This window comes from Choloepus didactylus, chromosome 5 (genome assembly GCF_015220235.1).
Source record: "Choloepus didactylus isolate mChoDid1 chromosome 5, mChoDid1.pri, whole genome shotgun sequence".
NCBI classification, from domain to species: Eukaryota; Metazoa; Chordata; class Mammalia; order Pilosa; family Megalonychidae; genus Choloepus; species Choloepus didactylus.
In genome coordinates this window covers 116,103,139-116,124,501 of record NC_051311.1, presented here as the reverse complement: position 1 = coordinate 116,124,501, position 21,363 = coordinate 116,103,139, and the positions used below count along the sequence as shown (strand labels likewise).

At 36.1% G+C, this 21,363-nt stretch overlaps 1 protein-coding gene and 1 pseudogene across 2 annotated transcripts in view; one reads left to right on the top strand and one right to left on the bottom strand.

The window, feature by feature from the left end:
- Positions 1–21,363, bottom strand: part of UMAD1 (UBAP1-MVB12-associated (UMA) domain containing 1) — a 273,824-nt gene that overhangs the window by 128,304 nt on the left and 124,157 nt on the right. The gene's annotated exons all lie outside the window — the stretch shown is intronic.
- Positions 18,480–19,501, top strand: LOC119534778 (annotated as a pseudogene).

Genomic DNA, 21,363 nt, shown 5'->3' with positions numbered 1-21,363 from the left:
TGTTGTAAAGTTAGTTAAACCACACAGTATCCTCATTTAAGTGAAATTATAAAAACCCAGAAAAGATTCTTTCAAGGAAAAAGTGTCAAAACTGTTTAGTTTACCACATCAACTTTTACCATATTTATTGAGAAATTGTTGCAGCATTCACTTTAACCTTTAAAAGAAGAACTGATAAATTGAATTTGTCTTGAAAGGCCACATACTTTTAAAACAAATCTACTGAAAACGTATCAATACCAAGTATGAAAAGGTTACAAGCTAGAACTTTTAAAAGCACTATATAACACAAAGTTTCCTGTTTTAACCATTTTTAAATGTATACTTCAGTGGTCCTACAGGATAAAACGGGAAACTTTGTGTTATATAGATGTTACCACAATAAAAAAATTATGCTAACTGAAAGAAGCCAGTCACAAAATACCACATATTGTATGACTCCATATACACGAAATATCCAGATAGTCAAATTTATAAAAACAGAAAGTAGATTGGTGGTGGCTAGGGGCTAGGAGGTCAGGGATGGAGGGTGACTGATAACAGGTTCAGGGTTTCTTTTTTGAGGGGACAAAAATATTCTAAAATTGCAGTGATGGTTGTACAATTGTGTGAATATATTAAAAACACTGAATTGTACACGTCAAAAAGATGAATTTTATGGTATGTGAATTATATCCTAATAAAGCTGATTGGTTTTTTTTTTTTAAAGAAAGCACTATGAAGGGAAGTTTCTTGAAGAAAAAGGAAAAAGGAACAGAACAAATAGCACATACAGAAATCATTGTGATCTAGGTGAAGAGGAGCCCAGGGAAAAAAATAATTGCGTGTGATAGAATGTCTTTAGCACAACAATAAAAAGGGTGCTAGAAATGTGGGAAGTTTTGGTAGTTCCTAGACTTACTAATGATCATCCTTGCTCCCAGACTGACAGAGCTAAATCCCAAGGCATTCTTGTGACAAGTCTTATATTCTTTTCCCACATTTTTTGCTTCTAAAAGTAACAGAAAAAAAAATTATAGTTTATGTATTGAAAGATACTACTATTCCCCCAAAAGCAACACAATATATAGTTTCTTTTAGTAAAATTACTGATTTTTTTATTGTGGTAACTTATATAAAACAGTTTAACCATCTTTAAGTGTACAATTCGGTGACCTTAATTACATTCAGTATGTTGTGCTACCATCACCACCACCATCCATTACCAAAACATTTTCATCATGCAAAACACTAACTCTATACCCAGTAAGTAATAATTAATTCCCCATTACCTCTTTCCTCAGGCCCTGATCACCTCTCTTCTACTTTCTGCCTCTATGAATTTGGTTATTCTAGTTATTTCAGGTACAGTATTTTAAATGAAATGTACATTAAAAAGTAATAGTTTAAAAAATTTGGTACATGGATAAATCAGCATTTTTATATTATTATTGTGCCACCACAGCACAATGTTAATTGATTACCTTGCTGTAAATGTAAATGCAAGACAGATGAGTCCTACCTCACCCAGTTCCCTCCCCGTCAAAATTAAAGCACCTCTAATAATAAGATTGATTGATTAATTTATGATCCAGTTCTAGGAATGGTTGTCTGATTCTACAGCAGTACCAGTTTTGAAAGGTTCATCAGTTATATTTTCATAAATATTTATTTTACAAATGGATATTGAATTTATAACTATGGAATGTATTCTAACCCATGGAAGGGAATTTGGTTTAAGGAATTATTGTAACTGTAATATAACTTGATTGGATGTTTTACTAGATGATTACATATTTTCTGGACCCAGAAACAGGATATTCTCTAATAATTTAATAGTTTAGATTTAATTTCTAGACTTTCTTCCAAAAAACACAGGCAAACCTTTCTTTGCCTTTAACAATGAAGGCTTAGTCTCCCATTATATGGAGAAATGGGACAAATCAGCCTGCAACAATGATTTCCCATTTCCTCAAACCTCGACCTAGTGGGCTCTGCACTAGAGATGAAAGGAACAAACACCTCCATTGTTTGTTCTGTGTTGGTTTACTACTCTGGCAGGTTTGTGGCATGGTTTCACTTGGTTAAAAGTTTATTATTTCTTGGCAAAAATATATTTCATAATTGTTAAACATCACAATAATCCAAAATTTGAAGATTTATGAGGATACTGCGGAGTAGTAGAAAAAGAGAACCATCTTTTTATTTTGCCACTATGTGACCCTGACCCAGTCAGTGAACATCTTTGAGCCTTAGTTTTCCTCATCCATAACCCAGGATGTCCCAGGGATTTCTGAAAGGATCAAGTGAAGTAACATTTATGAAATGATCTATAATATGAAAATTATAAAGCAAATGGAGTGATATTGACAATAGTAGGAGAAATAATAGTGACTATTAATTAAAGGAAATACATTTAACTATAACTCAGCCATTCAGGAATCTCTGGTTTTAAGAATTTCATGAATTATACAGTAAAAAGGGTGAATGAGCTTTCTAGATGATAACTTCAGAAAAATACCAACACTTCTGAACAAAACAAGGATAGAGTTTTCCATTGCTCTAGGACAGACATCAAAACATCAGTATACAAGCAAGAAAGCAGTGAGTTGAAATTCTTACAGTGCTGACAGAAAAAAAAAAATGTCAAAAAAGAATTTTAAACCTGGTGAGACTTTCTTTCAAAAATGAGGGAAAGAGTAAGACATTCCCAGGTAAACAAAAGTTGAGTGAGTTCATTGCTACTAGACCTGCCCTACAAGCAGTAGGAAGTAAAGGAAGTTCTTCAGACTGAAAGCAAAGGACACTAGATAGTCATTCAAAACAGCATAAAGAAATAAAGATCTCAGGTAAAGGTAGCCATATGGGTAATTATAAATGTCAGTACTATTGTATTGCATTTTATGGTATGTAACTCCACTTCTTACTTCCTACAGGTGCCAAAATGCAAATGTATAGAAAGTAATGATAAATCTATGGTTTTGGATATATAATATACAAAGATACCATTTGCAACAAGTACAAAAATGGTAGAGGGGTATAGGAATAGTGTATGTGTATGCTACTGAAGTCAAGTTGTTATCAAATCAAATATGATTATTATAGTTTTAGGATGTTCAATTTAAGCCCCATGGTAACCACAAGGAAAATACATGAAAAATACATCCAGAAAAAATGAGAATGGACTCAACATGGTGCAATACAAAAAAAAATCAAATGAATATGAAAGGAGGCATTAAGGAAGAATTGAGGGACTTAAAAGGTATATGACTTACAGAGATTAAATAGCAAAATGGCACAAGAAAAGTCCTGCATTATCATGAGCTATTTTAAATGTAAATGGATTAAACTTTCCAGTCAAAGGAAGAGATTGGCAGTATGTATAAAAATTCATGACCGTTCAACTATATGCTGTTTATAAGAGACTTGCCTTAAATTCAAAGATACAATAAGTTGATGGTGAAAGGATGGGAAATAATATACCATGCAAGTAATAACCAAAAGAGAGCTGGAATGGCTATAATAATATTGGATAAAAGAGACATTGAGTAAAAAAACAATTACAAGAGACAAAGATGGTCACTATATACCAAAAAAGGGAACAATTCAACAGGAACATGTAATAATTATAAACACATATGCACCTAATAGCAGAACCCCAACATATATATTTAGGTGTGGCCAAGCTGAATCAGGGTCAGCCTTAATCTGTATTACTGGAGTCCTTATAAAAAAGAAAATTCAGACTGAGAAGTCAGAGGCACACAGGAGGAAACCAAGGAGACCACCATGTGATAGGAGGCAGAGATGCAAGCCATGGAACACCAAAGATTAAGGCAAGCCAGCACTAGAACCCTATAGACTTTGGGGAGAAAGCAAGGCCTTGGGGGCACCTTGATTTTGGACGTTTAGTCTCTAAAACTGTCGGACAATAAATTCCTGTTGTTAAGCCAATCAGTGTGTGATATTTCTCACAGCAGCTCCAGTGAACTAAGATACTTTAGAGTTATCTTGGACTGTGACTTTATCTTATGTATCTTCTCTCACTCTCTCACTTGCTCTGGGGGAAGCCATCTGCTGTGTGTGAGATGCCCTTTGGAAAGGCAAGGAACTGAGGAAAGACTGCAGGCAACAGCGAGTGAGGAACTGAGGCCCTCAGTCCAACAGCCTGTGAAGATCCAAATCCTGCCACCAACCACGTGAGTGAGCTTGGAAGTGGATCCTCCCCCAGTTGAGCCTTCAGATGAACCTGCAGCCCTGACCAACATCTCGACTGCATCGTCTTAAGAGAGAACTTGAACCAGAACACCCAGCGAAACTGCATCCAGATTCCTGGGCCACAGAAACTGTGAGATAATAAATGTTCGTGGTTTTAAGCCAAAAACAAAACAAACAAAAACATCACTATATGATATGGTCTCCTCTCATGTACAACATCAAAACATTGCTAGTATTTGTCATTTACTTAAACCCTCCCATCTCCATTATTTAGGAAAAAGTCCTCATGGTCTAACAGTTAATTAAGGTATCTCATTATTTCTCACTGTGCACTTAAAGACCACTTTGCTTATTTAACAATCAATATCAATTCTAATTTGATATATGAAGTGCTTAAAATAAACATGACCACTTTCAGTAACAATTTATACACACACACACACACACACACACACACACAAACATACACCCCACTTAAAAAAAATTCTCCTAAATCTATGGGACCTTACTACCTGAAGAGAAGAATAAAAAGAAGGGATTATTTGTGTAAATTGTACCAAAATCATGAGACATTTCCAAGTTTGTGTCTGAAGTTCTTTAAACAAAGTAGCCTTTTAAACACATTGAGATTAAAAGTGTAAAACATTTTAGGGACAGAGAATCTGGTTGGCATTCTGCCACTTTCTACACCAGATAATTTTGTCTGCTGCTGTTTGTCTCACATGTTTTTTATTCTCTCTCTAGGGAAGTCAAAGCCTTTTCACTTGCAATCAAACTTTACTGTAGCTCTGGTAACTACTTTACAAGGTGATAAGCATTCACAAGAGGCTTTTATTAGGCTGGTAGGTAGCTAAAGCAAAAACGTCTCACACATATTTAGGCAACATGTGTGAAATGGAAAACTTTAAATATATATGAGCTTCAAGTTAGGACATGAAAACTATATATCCTATGAAAAAGCTGGAGGAATGGAAAGGAGCATTTTAAATTGCCTAAAATATAATTATGAATGTTATGTATAGTTTCTTTGTCTCAATTCAACACATCAGCTTGTTTAATTAACTTTATCAATCCTTTCATCTGCTAATCCACTTCTTCCTGATTTTGCCAGTATATTTTTCCCTCTATCATTTTTCCAAATGACTTTGCAACGTTAGAAGAGAAAGCCTTGCTTTTACCACGCTGCTTCTGTTCAATTCCACAGGAAGTGCCCTCTAGAAGCAGTCTGAATTCCATGGTAGATGCCAGAGGGAAACCAAGCATTCAAATATGAGACTACCAGTTAAGACACAAATAGGGTTCAAAAGCACTACTCCACCAGCAGGAGAAAGAAAAGATGATCAGGTTTCAGAAAGGTACCATTCACGAGGTGCCTTCAGATGGGCCTTGGGTGCAGGTAAGACCTGGGTAAGTGGAGGGAAGAAACAGCCCCAGGAATGTCAAGAACAATGACCCAACATTATTGGCACAAAGAGACAGCCCAAGAGAAACAAGCTTCAATGAGAAGTGGAAAATGTGGGGAAACAAACCGTTTGTTGGAAACTGCACTAGCCCAGTTTTTACACACCATGAAGTGAAATATACTCAATGATATTCAAGTCTTCAACTACCTGCAAGGTTATATCATAAATAAAATTAATGTCCTTGGTTTGTAAAGATACAATGCTTTTCCTGGCAACATAACTTTTTCGAACCTGTCCAGCAAACTTTAAGCTTGTTAATAATTAGTTCCATCTTATATCCCCAGAAGTTGGTTACAGTGTCTAGTGTCTACATTAGCAGGTACCTAAAAAATGCTTCCTAAATGCTGAATAAGCACCGAGTAAAGGGGTAGGAAATGGACCTTGCTGGCACAAAATAGTGGAAATATAACCCTTCTCAGTTTGCCACTGGCAATGCACATCCCATGAGTTCAGAGTTTCCCAAAATAAATGCACAATGTAATTAGAAATCAAAGAGAGGAAGCAGTAAAATCTCAAAAGGAAATTATTATGAAAAAACAACCCACAGAATGAAAGAAAATATTTGCAAATCATTCACCTGATAAAGGATTTGTATATATAAAAAATGCTTACAACTCAATAATAAAAAGACAAATAACCTGATTTAAAAATAAGCAAAAAATATAAATGGACATTTCTTCAGAGAAGATATACATATGGCCAATAAGCACATGAAAACATGCTCAACATCCTTAGCCATCAAGGAAATGCAAATCACAATCACATTAAGATACTACTTCACACCCACATTAGGGTGGCTATAATAAAAAAGATAGACAACAACTATTGGAAAGGATGTAAAAACATTGGAACCTCATCCACTGCTGATGGGATTGTAAAATGGCGCAGCCATTCTAGAAAATAGTCTGGCAGTTCCTTAAATGGTTCAACACAAAGTTACCATATGGCCCAGCGATTGCACTCACTCCTCGGTATATATTGAAGAGAAATGAAAACATATGTCTACACAGAAACTTGTACATGAATGTTCATAGCAACGTTATTCATAATAGCCAAAAAAATGGCAACAAACGTCAACTGATGAATGAATAATGAAATATGGTATTATCCATACAATGCAATATTATTCAACAATAAAAAGGAATGAAGTATGATACATGCTACAGCATAGATGACCCTTGAAAAACGCACTATGCTACATGAAATAAGCTAGTCACAAAAGACCACATATTGTATGATTTCATTTATATTAAACATCCAGAATAGGCAAATCTAAGAAAGTAGATTAGCGCCTAGATATGGGGGAAAATGGGGAATGACTGCTAATGGACAAGGAGTTTCTTTTTGAGGTGATGAAAATGTTCTAAAATTGATTGTGGTGATATCTGCACAACTCTGTGAATCTATTAAAAACTACTGAATAATACACTTCAAATAGGTGAATTTTATGCTATATGAATTATATCTCAATGAAGCTGTTATAGCTTTATGAGTAGGTTTTCTTCTCCAACAGACTCACTTTGCCCAAAGTAAGAAGAACCCACATCCAAAAAATTGTGTAAGCCCATACACATAGAGGAAAAATATTAACATGATTTGGGAAAGTATACTGAAGTAAATCAATGAATATAATACAACAAAACAAATGTCAAAATCAAATATAATTGAACATTCTACTGTTTTCAATTTTATAATTTAAAAATGGTATATACTACAAACTTCGTATTTGTGGTTCTTTGTACAGCCTTAACAAATGTTTTTGACAGAAGATGTTTGTTAATTGCTATGCAATTTCTTGTTATGTGGAAATTAATTGACTTTTACTATTTAGGTTTTAACAAACAGCATTTCTACTATCCTTTGCTAATTACACTGTGCCTGGCTTTTGCAAGCATTTCAACTACATATTCCCTACTTTGATTTTAGAGCAGCTTATCTGTAATAATGTGAATTTGTGTACATTTCAGCTTGACCCATTAGACTAAATCTGATTTTATCGCTTCTAAGTCAATTCTAGATAGAGACTTACCTAGAAATGTACATTACCATGAATAAATAAGATAATGTCTAAATATATACCACCTCTTTCTGGATTAAACAGGAATGGAAACACACATGTACACATACAGCAAAAAAGACTTAGTGTATGTAGAGTAAAACTCATGTGCTTACAGTAAATATTTCCCCATAAATCTTCCTAATACAATGAGAATTATTATCCCAGGATGATTACATTTTGAGTAGAGCCCTCTGACGTTTTAGATTAAAGCAAACCTATTACGACAGAAAGAGGGATAAATGTTCTGCCTTGTGCTTTTTTTTTTTTTCTTTGCAAAATAAAGCATCAATATCAGAAGTTGGAAAAGTAAACATGCAAAAAAATAGTAACTTTCTCATCAGGCAAGCTTATTTTAGACAAATGAATACAGAATTTCAAACCTGTGATTATTTTTATTCTCTTTTCAATTGACAATCTTGACAATCACTTTACCTAAAAAATTTGGTTCTAAGTATTAGACTTTTTAATAAATAAAATTAATTCTAAGATGTTGTGACTTTGAAAAGGCTCCAGGGAAAATAGAGCAACAAATAGTGGCATAAATTATGCCTTAATAAAATATAAACATTAAACAATATCATATATGCTGAAAATTTCCAGTTTCTGTGATGAAGGAGAAATGTTAATCTTCTTAGAGGAGAAATATAATGATTGATGGCCACTAGATGCAAGGGCTAAGAGAAACCAGAAACCATCATATTATAAAATAATAAAAGTAAAGCATTTATTGAGTGCATACTTTGTAAAAGACATTTTCTTGAGCATTTTACGTACCTAATTTCATTTAATCCTCATAACAATTTTGTTAGGTAGGTATTCATTATGTATAGCCATTTTATACATGATAAAATGCAGGATCAAGAGATTAAGTAGCTTGCCTAGGAATGAGTAGGAATTAGAGCTGGGACTTGAATCCAAGTCTGACTCCAAAATCCATGCTCTTTCTATTAAACCACTCTTCCTTCCAATAATAATCTATCATCTACCAAGACAACTCAGTAGCATCAGCCATCCTAACTGTATAAAGATTCAAAGAATACCAGACGTATTCCTGTAGTCTGATGGGTTCAGCTACATTTCCCAGATAAGATGTAAGGAATAAAAAACTTATGTATAGCCTACTTTTTCAAGTTTTGGTACACCAAAATAAAGAAATAATCAGAATTAAATTAATACAACCTTAACATTTCTATTTCTTAAAGCTTCATAAATCCAACTTAGTAGAGACAATCTAATGTTAATACATGGAAAATAGGATACAGATTTTATAAAAATCATTTCTATTTAGATCCAGCATGTGATATATTTTCACACTCTACTGTACACCTGTTTGAGCATATCTTTTATAGTTGTCTATTAAGAAAAATTTCTTTAGTGTTTGTCCAAAGTTATCTTACCAATTGACTCCATTTTAAATCATGGTGGGTTTTTTTTGGATACCAATACCATTTTTTTAAAAGGCATTTTTCTAGGAAACAATAGGTATGTGTGTATTTGTACATATTTATAAAAGTAATACAGGCTAAAAAAAAAAAGTAATACAGGCTAATGTTCAAACTACGGAAAGTTGGATCGGATCCCACTCATTTTGAATCACTTTTCTCTTAGCTTTTATAATACCCATTCTTCTCAGTATTTTCCTGTTAACTCTTTGGCTGTCTTTCTCAGTCTCTCTTATCAGCATCTACTCTACTCAACCTCTAAATGTTGGAGCTTCCCAGCTCCAGGTCCTAGACCATCTTTCCTTGTCATTCCACATTCGCACCTTAGGAGATCACATCCATTCACAAATATTTAAACACCATCAGCATTCTAACAATCTCCACATTTATGCTGTAAACCCAGATCTCTGGTTTCTTTGTGTAGCTCTACTACTACTAGATAAAAATTTACTTTGTCCAAAAACTGAACTCTTGGTCTTCACCCAAACCTACCCCTTCCCTAGACTTCTGTATTCTCTGCTCTGTGTTTTATGCTACATACTTGAGATTAATCACAGGGTATCTCCTTCTCTCTATATCTAATCCACCAGCAAATGCTCAATACATACATAATCTGTCCACTTCTCTCTGTTTCCACTGCTACCATCCTAGTCTAAGTCACCACTACCCTTCACCTGCACTGTCATTGCTTTTGGCCATTTTCAACCCATTCTCCCCAACAATCAGTGGGATCTTTTAAAACAAAACCAGATCCTATTACTCCTTTGCTTAAAAATCATTCAGTGATTTCTCATTGTACTTTAGGATAAAAGCCTGTCATTCTTCTCCAAATTCATTCCATGTTCCTTGCTCTTCTTTCTGTACTTCAGCCATGCTGGTCTTCTTTCAGTTTTTCCAGTAAGCCATCAGGACTTTTTGCACAGGCTAGTTTCTCCACCTAGAAAACCTTTCTCCACCCATTTCCTAGCTAAACTGCTAACTCATCCTTCAGGTCTCAGCTCAAATATCACTTCTTCAGAGAGGCCTCCCCTAACTTCCCAAATTAAATCATCTCCCTCCGGTAATTCTCTCTCATAGCATCCTTTTCTTTCCTTCATTTGACTCATTATTATTTATAAGAAGTATTATTTATAAGTATGTATATAGGTTTGCATGTGGATGTGAATGCACATGTACATAGTAAATGACTGGCTCTTCCACTAGACTGTAAGATCCATGAAGTCAGGGACCACATCTGTCTTGGTCACCACTGCATAGCCCATACTTTGCATAGCATCTGGTACATAATGGGTCCTAAGTATTTTCTGAAAAAAGAAACAGTTCTAACACAAACATATTTTAGTATATTTTTCTAATATAAATTTTTACACTTGAATTAAATCTAATAGTAAAGTTTTAAAAAGGTAATTAAATAGAAGTAGCAAAGGGGCCTTAGAAATATACAGTAAATACTGTTGAGAATTTGACCAGAAAAAGTAAATGTTACAGAAAAAGGCCATTTCAACAATGGCCTTTCAACATTTCAACAAATATTCACTGAGCATCTATTATATACTAGGCCCTGTGCTACCCAGTGGAGGTGGCTCATGTCAGTATTGATTCACCAATAGCATTTTATCACCATGTACAATATGTTTTAAGAGGTAGTTGGTAGGAAAAATATCTTCAACACTGTAACTATAAAAAGATTTTATTACATCAAAACTATAAAAATTTTTCCTTAGGGATATTAAAATAGCTTTATTTTGACATTCTACAAAGGTGCTGAATTTTTAATTAGTTGATTTAAAGCATTTTAATTAACAGCCTCATTTTTTGGGAAAGAAGAAATGCAGGTTTTGCGTTCCTTAACCTATTATTACTTGTAGTTAACTGAAAGTCACAATTATTTTTACAGCAAGCTGATAGCTTCATGTTTGTTTCAGTTAATGTAGACTCAATAAATAGCATAGGGGACCTCAACTGTCATTCTAATCATTCTAATCATGTTTTAATCCATTGCATTAAAAAAACTTGTCTAAAAAAAAGCAAAAAACAAAACCACTACTCTTTTTTTCTCCTTGTACTTAAAAGGAATTCAAAGTTCTCCCCACAAGTACAACACCTGGGGAAACTTCATTAGGCACTTTCCCTGAATTACTTCTTCGTGATACAAAATGAGGGCTTTATAACCTGAAGAAGTTAATGTAACATGCACTACTGCTCAGGGACTCACAGTAGCACTGAGAAACTGCCATGCTATGAGCTTACTTCATGTTTTTATCAAATGAATGCAGTGCATGTGCACAGGCACACACGCAAACACACAACCTAAAAGTAACAGTTTCTCAATTATTTAGAGAACCAATGAATTTCTGACTTCAGTATTAACTGAGGAAAACATTAAACTTATTCCCAATGTCAAATTATCTTGAATTCTGGTAGCAATGTGTCAAGAGAGATGGACAGTGGATAAGGTGCAAAGAAACTGATTAAGGACTCTATTGATTACTGTATGTGGTAAATTACAAAAGGATTATGATTCTTCAGGATGGAAAGGGTAATGCAAAAGGCAGATTATAAAAGTACATAGCCTTATGAACTATTATGTTCTACCTGAATTTATCCCCAAATTTCAGAATCCTAGAATCCCAGAATTCTAGACAATGTAGTCACCAACTTAAATGTGAAATAATTTAAGACAAATACAGTATTATTTTAAGCTGTGGGTAGAAAACATATCTTTCACTATAAAAAACTGTATAAAGCTGAAATTATAATAGTTTGAAGAAGGATTCAGATGATTCTTATGAATTTTATGGACTTAAAAAGTAACATTTTATTATTATTACCATCATCATCTTGCAATATTTGGGAGAGGATAGAGAATAGCTAACTTTTCTAAAGTTGTCACTACAAATAGCCATGATTTCCTATAAAGCATCCTTTGAGGTATTGGCAGAAAAAAATACCAGAATCCTTTTTCTCTCGTATCAATATTTGCTACCAATAAAATGGATTTGGGATAAAAAAAAAATGAAAAAAGAAAGAAAAAGCAAATTTTCAAAAGAAAGTGAGTCTACTGCTCAACATTTCAAATCTGCCTCATACCTTGAAAGTAACAGTATTTCCAAGGGTCCAGGAAGTTTTAACAATTATGCTCCTGTTTGAGAAGGAAAAAAAGGTTCACTGTATAGTAATTAGATGCTTAACAGTCTTGACTTATTTAAGCTGCCTTCCATTTTTCTCATTGACACAGGCAGCTACAAAGCTTACTCAGATTTCTCTTCAGGTCCATTCTAATTAACCTTCCTGTGCCCTCCTTTGCATGGACAAATAAGGAGAATCTGAACAACATTACAAGTTTTTCTGACCAATCAATGGAAAGCTGAGTCATTTCTTCTTTTCATCATGAATTTCATTCCAAAGTAGAAATTTAAAAAATCCTACAATTTATCTGCAGATCATGAAATCTCTTAATTAGTATAAGCTCACAGTTTATGTTTACACATACATATATTTCAAAAAATATAAGTTGCCCTTGACCCTAATATAAAATCCAGATTTTCTAAGAGTGCTGAGTAAAGTAATGGTTTGCCTGACTTGCTTTATCACTAGGAACACTTATAATATCAAAAGAATTTGTGTGTGCTGCCTTGGCATCCATCTTACTTTGGCTAAGCCACTTGCCTCCACACTGACCTTTGGCCTGGTTATAAACAGCTTTCCAGCCTTGGGGCATAAACTCCCCCAGAGCCCAAACCCACATCTGCGGCCACCACCCACAGCACTCACACACCGCACCCAGAACCCACAGCTGGTCCCAGATGATAAAATAACCATCTCCACTGCCCTCCGACCTTCAGTCCCTTTCCCTTTTCATGTCTGTTTGCTTTAAACTTACCAATCCTTGACTCCTGCAGGAAGTCCACTAACCTCCACCCCTGGACCACAGTAAAGGTACAAGCCTATGGGTCCTTTTTTTTTTTTTTTAAATAATTCAATTTTATTGAGATATATTCACATACCATGAAGTCATACAAAGCATACAATCAATTGTCCACAGTACCACATATAGTCGTGCATCCATAACCAAAATTAATTTTTGAACATTTTCATTACCACACACACAAAAGTAATAAGGATAAAAATTAAAGTGAAAAAGAACAATTAAACTAAAAAAGAACACTGGGGGCTTTTTTTTTTTTTTGCCCCCATTTTTCTACTCATCCATCCATCCATCCACTGGACAAAGGGGAGTATGGTCCATATGGCTTTCCCAATCACATTGTCACCCCTGATAAGCTACATTTTTATACAATCGTCTTCAAGATTCAAGGGTTCTGGGCTGCAGTTTGATAGTTTCATATATTTACTGCTAGCTATTCCAATTAATTAGAACCTAAAAAGGTTTGTCTATATTGTGCGTAAGAGTGCCCACCAGAGTGACCTCTCAGCTCCTTTTGAAATCTCTCAGCCACTGAAACTTATTTCATTTTCTTTCACATCATCCTTTTGGTCAAGAAGATGTTCTCCATCCATGATGCTGGGTCCAGATTGCTTCCCGGGAGTCATATTCCACATTGCCAGGGAGATTCACTCCCCTGGGTGTCAGATCCCATGTAGGGGGGAAGGCAGTGATTCCATCTGCCAAGATGGCTTAGCTAGAGAGAGAGGGCCACATCTGAGCAACAGAGAGGCATTCCAGAGGAGACACTTAGGCACAATTATAAGCAGGTCTAGCCTCTCCTTTGCAGTAACAGTCTTCCCAAGGGCAAGTCCTGTGACTGAGGGCTCAGCCCATCAAACAACCAGTCCCCAGTGTCTGTGAGCACATCAGCAACCATCGAGGCGGGGAAGCCCAACACCCCTGCATTCTCCCCCAGCAATTTTCACATTAGTGGTAGCATATAATATTTCTCTTTTTTCTGCCTGGCTTATTTCACTCAGCATTATGTCTTCAAGGTTCATCCAAGTTGTCATATGTTTCACGACATCATTCCTTCTTACTGCTGCAAAGTATTCCATTGTGTGTATATACCACATTTTATTTATCCACTCATCTGCTGAAGGACATTGGGTTGTTTCCATCTCTTGGTAATTGTGAATAATGCTGCTATGAACATTGGCGTGCAGATATCTGGTGGCATCGCTGCTTTCAGATCTTCTACGGGTCCCTTTTGCTGGGCCTGTGTGCTCCCCGCCTGCTGGCTGAGCCATCCGAGTTGATTATGCTTCTCATCAACCCCTCGTGGCACCCCTATTCCTCTCTGGAACCTGGGATTGACACCACCTTCCCTCATGCATTACTGCCTCCGTCACCCACTGTGTCATACCTGACTTCCACTGGGACCCAAATTACAAATCCAACCTAATCAATTCGGAACAAACGCCAATTGGTTTTCTTGAGAGAAATAGATCTTGAAGAATCTGTTCTAAGTTTTGAAAATATTTGAGACTGCTTTCAGACAGCAAAGGTGCCCAGGTTAAACCACACTGCAGAAGAGTAAATAATTACTTCAAAGAAACACTTGTCAGCTACTGATGCTACAAAGAACTGTTCTGTCTTGCTGAACGTACATGAAAAGGGAAGGTGTTGGGAATGGGGGGATAATGCCAAATCCACCTGAGGTTACTGTAACTTACTGAAAATATGGTAAACTTTACAGGAACCAGGAAAGGTAATGACAGTGAGATATAAATTGACTGCATGATTAAACCTCAAATGCCTTCATTACTAAAGTTTATGTTCTCATCTGTGGTGTGTCAAATTTTAAAATGTGATATTTTAACAAACTGTGCCAATAGCCTACTTCAAAAATACATACCTTATTTTTTTAAAAAACACTTTAAAAGTTTATAACTTGTTCAGGTATTGTGCCTGAATAATGTTGCTGAGAAGTGGAAATAATTTCTTGCCTTTTTTTAACTGAAAGTTCAGACTGTTCTCTCAGGAGAAGGAAGGAGGGAAGGAAGGAAGGAAGGAAAGAAGGAAGGAAGGAAGGAAAGAAGGAAGGAAGGAAGGAAGGAAGGAAGGAAGGGAGGGAGGGAGGGAGGGAGGGAGGGAAGGAGAAAAGGAAGAAAAAGGAAAAAAGTAAAGAAAAAAACAATCACCAGGATCTCATTCCCTACACCGTCTCCCTTTTATTTCCTTTTCCCATTCTCTGTCTCATCTGGCAACTTTTAACATCAACCTTGCAGCCACTGGCCAATGGCTCGACCTTCTTCAGCCATCATCTAAATTCTAAATGTGGCCATGTCAAGGTTGTTACACATGAAAGCTATTAAAAAAAAAAATGACACTTTACTGATAAAGGCAAAGACGGTGTCATTTTTGAAAACTGACAACGTTTAAAGAAGAGGGTTCGGAGTTCCAGCCTGCAGCAAACAGGAGAAACACAAAGAAATGCCTAAATGTGATGTCCCAAGGTAGGCACAGCCCTAAGAGTAGCTCAGAAAAAGAGCAAATTATTGGTGAAGTTAAAGCAAGAAAATATTCCTGATGCATAGCATTTAGTTAAAAGGACAAATAAAGTTCATTTATACTTGGTGCTTAATGGAAGAGTTTTTCTATATCCACATTATTTTGCAATACTTAATATTGATGCAACAATCTAGTGTCAATTGACCTTAAACAATACCTGATTAAATATCACCAGGTCCTGCTTATACCAGTAGTCAGTGTCAAATACCACAGTGAGGTATCCAACTCAAACAGAGATGATTTAAATTTTATGACTTGATGAATACAGCAACAATTTACTTTTTGGCACTAAGGGCACAAGGAGAACAAGCCTCGGTTAGGTTTGTTTTGTTTTCAGGTTCAGTGAGTCAGATCCCATCCTGGAAAATTTTCATAAAATTATGCTAATTTCTTCCATTGCCTATGCTACTCCTTGTTCACAGGTGTTTCTAACACCTTTGAGAAACTAGATTAATTCTTTCAACAACTAAGATACTACTGCTTAATGTTCTGCAGACCTTTTTATCAATTTGAAATACTTACATCCCTATATGTATCAAAATGACATTTTTCTATTAGCTTTGCTTTAGAATCCATTTTCTCAGTTGAGAATATGAAAAATCAGGCTATGCTACTGCCTTGTTTTAAGGCGACTTACAGGACACATTTTTTTTACTAGCACTGGATTTTCCCTTTACATAATAATGGCTAATATTTATTGAGGACTTAACTTGGTCCTTGGAGAGGATGATATCTGTCTTCTGAATGGAGAAAAATCTCAGAGGAGAGACACAGTGATTCCCATCTCCACACACCGTGGAAATGAGTCTGCTTCATATTTTGCCCTTGTCACCGTATATGAAGGCATCACAAAGCGACTTTACGATTCAGAGAAATCACTATGTATTTCTTTTTAGTTTCTAGTGTACTAGAACAGCCAGAAGGAAATACCTGAAACTGTTGAACTGTAACCCATACTATACTTTGAAGTTTGCTCTGTAACTACTTGTTAAACTGTACTTTGAAATTTATCACTTTTCTGCATATATGTTATATTTTACAATTAAAAAATGTTCAAAAAAGATTCAAAGAAAGAGCTCTTACTTAAGGAATATGATTTCTGGGAGTTAGGAACTCAATTAGATGAAGAAACAAATTGTGTGAAATGAAAACAAGTAAATAGCTATCCCTCACTCCAGGAGGTACAAGGATAAGCTCTCGACACACATTACCTCTTTTACAATAATCTGATAAATTCAAAATTATTAGTATCTCATTTTACAAATGGGGAAACTGAAGCATAAAGATAGTAAGTGACATTCCCAAAAATCCACAGCTAATTAATGTCATGGGAAATCAGATTTGAATTTGGATCTAACAAGTTTCAGAGGCCAACCCCCTGGTCAGTAGGGGGTACCGCCACTCACTGTGCTCTCCCACCTTAATTTACCACTTGCAGGAAATGATTTGGTCCAATCAGCCAAGAGGATTAGTCAGGCTAGTCCCCTTCCAAGCATGAAGCACCTTTCGGTAAGGAAAGCCAAGGAAAGTAAGGAAAGTTCCATAAATCAAATCTATAGATGTGTATTGGGAGCATGAGAAAGAGGCGGCAGGCAAAAAGGCAAGGAAACAGATTTCATTTCAAGAAAAAGAAAATATTCAGGGTTGGTTAACAACAAATATATGACCTTACATTATGGAGTTTCTAAATTTTATTTTAAAATTTTGCTACTATAACATTATGCCACTCAGGCCACATTCCACACTCTTTCTAAAATTACTATATATAAAAAGACAACATGCCAAGCTTCAAGGAGTCCAATTTAGGAAATGGCAAAAACAATCATTTTCTGATAGATAAAAATTTAGGGGTAATTCAAACTATATAAATCTCAGTGTACAAATTGAAATAATAGTACCACCACTGTCACCAAAAAATACGTACAACTGTCAGAAGTGAAATAAATCAAATAATACTAAGTTTTTCCTACTGATTTTGTTCTTCACCTTTACTGTGGAGGAGTTTTGTTTTTTCCAGGCTCTTGATCCAACAACATTACTAAACATTATTGGCTCCAGAGATTACATAATGCACCAAGCAAATAAACCCAAATTTAAGACCTAGTCCTGGATTTGGGCAGCAACCTGAGCTTCCTGCCCGAGGAAGGAGAAACTAATGTTGATAACCACCCATTACGTGCCCAGCGCTGGACTGGCCATTTCATCCAAGTCATCGAATCCAAGCCTTACAAAAGCCCTACTGAGATGATGTCATCACCCTCCTTCCACAGTGGAGGAAACTGAAGCCCAGAGAGATTACTTAACTCACCAAAGTCCCAGCTGGTGAGCAGCAGTGCTGTGCTTCAAATCCAAATCTGTCTGACTTACCAGACAATGGGCATTCCCCTAAATTAACATAGAAAAATTACATATTTTTTTGAAAGCTTAACTACTTCCTCTTTCAAAGACAACAGAATTCTCAGGACTCAGCTTTGGAGATGCTCTTGGGCAAGGGCATAGCCTGGGTCAAGAGTGGGAATCCCTCACACCATGGAGCTGCCTTGGCTGGGAAGGCAGCAGGGTCTGCAGGAGAAACAGGAGCCCAGGGGACTTCGGGTGACCTGGACTGTTTTCAGTTTGTCTCCTACCACTGGGGCACAATGGAAACCCTGTGGCTCTGCAGGCATCACTTATAACCTACCTGGCTCTCGCTGTCCTGGCTGTATTGGTAGAGGAGGAAAGCTGCCTTCTGAATGGTGAAAAAGCCCAGGGGAGAGATAGTGATTCCTATCTCAGCACATTCAGGAGATGAAGTCTGTTGCTTCATGTTTACCCTTGTCACTATTTATAAAGACATCAAGAAACAACTTTAGGATTCAGAGAAAGTGTACTCTTTCTTAAAGGAAATAATACGATTTGGGGAAGAAAAGTTTATGGGAACTCAGTTAAAAGAAGAAACAAATTCTATGAAATGGAAACAAGTAAATAAGGACTATAACACATAGAGATCTACATTGCTAGAGATAATTTGAAGATCATATTGGAAGAAAATGAGTAAAGATAACTCCGAATCTATGACAATTCTGAGTGAACAGTGCTGTCTAAATAAACAGATCTCCCTCCATCTAAGAACAGAGGGTAAACTCAGCTGGGGAAGATGAATTTAAATCCACCTCCATCAAACTGGGAAGTGGAAAAGTTGAGCTGTGACCTGAAGATCCATGGTTTGGAACAAAAGCTGGAACTTACAAGGAAGAGTAGTGATCTCAAAATAGAGTTAGAAAAATCCAAACAAAGGGATCAGTCTCAGGAAGAGGATCCGAACAACAGACATCTGCAAAGACTAAGTAAGGGATAACATACAACATTCAGTTCAGGGAACTGAAGAGAGAAATGACTAATTTACATCTGAGATTTAAGTGCGGGCTCAACTACTGAGAACACTGAAAACCACCTGCAAACTGGAATGCCTTTGCCCCAAGAGAATGCGTTGAAAACCTTGGAAAAGACAGCACAAAACTGCACTTGATGCATTTTACTGCAACATTCAAAAGACATCCCCCTTTCTCACTACATGGCAAAGCTGTTTGTATTAAACACCACAGCTTCCCTTTCACCAGGAGATACAAAGATTTTAGCCTAGAAAGCAATTCTCCAATTATGGACAGATAATGAGAGATCTATAACTAATATGGCACAAACTTGCATGAACCCAACTCCTATTCAGAAATTCTATGGGAGATAATCTGTGGGTGTTCCCAAGTCCTCCTAAATCAAGTGAGACAGACTTCAGGGAAACTAAAAATTTGCCTTTACACAACCTGTTACTTATTTGGATCAACATAATCAAAAGTGCTTTCTAGGAATTAATACTGAAGGAATTCCTATCCAAAGATAAGAACATGGAATCTCCCCCAGTGGTTTCCCAAGAAATGTTTACAGCAAACTAAAAGTGGACTTGGATCAAAAGTGAAGAATTCTTCAGTATATATAAATGACATATATTTCAAATATTTTACTTTAAAAATTACCTTTAAATAATACTATCTTTCCTTCAAATCTGATACCACCATGGGTTATTTCTAGCTATAATATCTATGTTCTCAAGGATGGTGTGCTATCAATCACCCAGTGTCAACTTACCTCTTTGAATGACCTTGCAAGAATATTCATTTCAGGCATAATCACTCTTCCTGCACAAATCATTGTCTATTAAACAGTAATTTATTTAATATGCTCCTGGAAATTTTTTTATATCATTGGTTTTGTAAAACCCAAATGTTCCATGATAGAAACCACTAAAAGGACACCTGTCACAATATATTCATTAAGCACACTTTTAGGAATATAAGTGAAACAATTTATAATCTTAGATGTAGTACATAAAAATGTAATGCAATTCAAATGGAATGGAAACACTATTTAGTATCAGATTCTTAGGTCTTAGGTATTTCCTGAGCATTGTGGGAGATTGCAAAGCATTTTTAATTAATACAGTGGGATTTTAAATTTTTGCTTTTTGAATAAAACAATAAAGTTAGGTGGCATATCATTTTGCTTTAAGGATCAAAAGATATGTCATAAGGTGATAATGCCAATTGATGGAAATAATAGGTAACTATTTCTATTTCAAGGGGAAGAATAGAAAACGAGCAATCATAAATGCCATGTAGGCTAAGCATTTGGTTTCAGCATGATGTGATGAAAGGCTTCATTTTAACCTAACATTCCTCATCATCCTGAGTATTTATGATGAAACTTCATATGCACAGTGATGTTTACATACTTTTCCATATAATGAAGGTGTGCTGGTTTGAATGTATTATGTCCCCCAGAAAAAGCCATATTCTTTGATGCAATCTTACGGGGCAGACATGTTAGTGGGGATTAAGTTGGAATGTTTGGATTAGGTTGTTTGCATGGAAATGTGCACCACCCAACTGTGGGTGATGACCCTAATTGGATAATTTCCATTCAGGGTTGGTCTAAATTAAATCACTGGGGCCATCTAAATGAGCTGACAAACAGAAAGAACTCAGTGCAGCTGAGAGTGACATACGAAGAGGAGCTACAGCCAAAAGGGACACTTTGAAGAATGCACTGGAACTGAGAGAGGAGCTTCAGCTTACAGAGACATTTTGGAGATGGCCTTTGAAAGCAGACTTTTGCTCTGGAGAAGCTAAGAGAGGACAAACACCCCAAGAGCAACTAAGAGTGACATTTTTGAGGAGCTGAAGCCTAGAGAGGAACACCCTGGGAGAAAACCATTTTGAAACCAGAACTTGGAGCAGATGCCAGCCACATGCCTTCCCAGCTAACAGAGGTTTTCTGGACACCATTGGCCATCCTCCAGTGAAGGTACTCAATTGCTAATGTGTTACCTTGGACACTTTATGGCCTTAAGACTGTAACTGTATAACCAAATAAACCCCCTTTTATAAAACCAATCCACGTCTAACAAGGAGACCACAATTCTTATTTAGGAATATGAAATTCATATTGGTTTGTTTTCTTTTCTAGGGTAACAGTTGTCAAGACTGGGTGAAAGACGTTCCCACTAAACCAACAAATAAAATCAGCAAAGGAAATGCATCAGTGAAGCACCCAAAATGTCGGCCTTCAGTGCATACCCAATAGCCTAGTGGTATTTTCATAACTATATACCAAGACCACCGATGTCTTTTGGAGGTTTAACATGGCGTTCAGCTTACTACCCAGAGATTCTGGTGTTTCCTGCCAGATAAAGGACAAACATACCAA